This window comes from Haplochromis burtoni, unplaced genomic scaffold, assembly GCF_018398535.1.
Source record: "Haplochromis burtoni strain Fernald_Lab_line unplaced genomic scaffold, NCSU_Asbu1 Contig_108, whole genome shotgun sequence".
Classification (NCBI taxonomy): domain Eukaryota; kingdom Metazoa; phylum Chordata; class Actinopteri; order Cichliformes; family Cichlidae; genus Haplochromis; species Haplochromis burtoni.
Genome location: NW_024582469.1, coordinates 1,928,619 through 1,929,692, shown reverse-complemented (window position 1 = coordinate 1,929,692; position 1,074 = coordinate 1,928,619).

Genomic DNA, 1,074 nt, shown 5'->3' with positions numbered 1-1,074 from the left:
AGTGATGTGCGTTAAATGTCAGGAGGGATATTATACCCCTTATGTCAAACAGAGTGATTTGTGGCCCCAATCAAATGATTTGTGACCCTAGGAAGTAATAAAAAGTAATACATATGGTAGCCATAGAATTATGATATTCATCAAAATATGCTAGTTCATAGCTCATTAATTTTTTCCGCCCAAAATAAATTATTGATTATTAAAAAATAAAGTTTTTATATCAAATAGCATTCTTTTATTTTTAAGCCATTAAAAAGTTTTTACTTTTTATGCTTAAAAAACGCCATCTGGTGGTGGGTCAGTGTTGCGTCTGACCCGGCCTGTGTCGCCAGTGTCGTCTGTGTGGTGTGTGTGTGTGTGTGTGTGTCGTGTGTGTTGGTGTGTGTGTGTGTGTGTGTGTGTGTGTGTGTGTTTGGAAAATGTGTTAAACCAGAGTAAAAGTTCTTAGTTAAACTTGTGCTTTTGTAACGTTCAGTATGGCGAGACATACAGGTTGCATGCCTCGTGGAAAACTTTATTTCAATTTTATGCATTTGTTTAATCCGAAAAAGGAAATTGAGAATCAAAGTCGAGTCGCAAAAAACTCTCGCATCCCCCAAGCATAAGCTCACTGGGCTTCAGCAAAAACCCCTAGGCAAACAAGCAGGGAGACCTGAAAAAACCCCTCTGTCTTTCTCCAAAAATGCACAACAAATCCCCCCTAGAATTACTTGATAGGGACCCCTCTATTCCCAAAACGTTTATTCAATAACAGGGCAAAAACCCCTGAAAAAATCCTTAGTCTTTTCTCAAATTCAGCGCACTGCGGCTCCCACCCAACCCTTAGGCAAACAAGCAGGAAACCTCCTGAAAAAAATCTCCGTGTTTTTATCCAAATACGCGCAACAAAAAACTCCTAGAATAACTTGTTAGGGAACCCTCTATTCTCAAAACCTTATATTCGATAACAGGGGAAAAGTCTTCATTAATCCCATGCAAACGTACACCTATCTGGAACAACCCTGACATATTACAAAACAATAATATGATAAACTTTTCAGATTGGAGTGGTAAAGGAATCAAATATTTAGAACA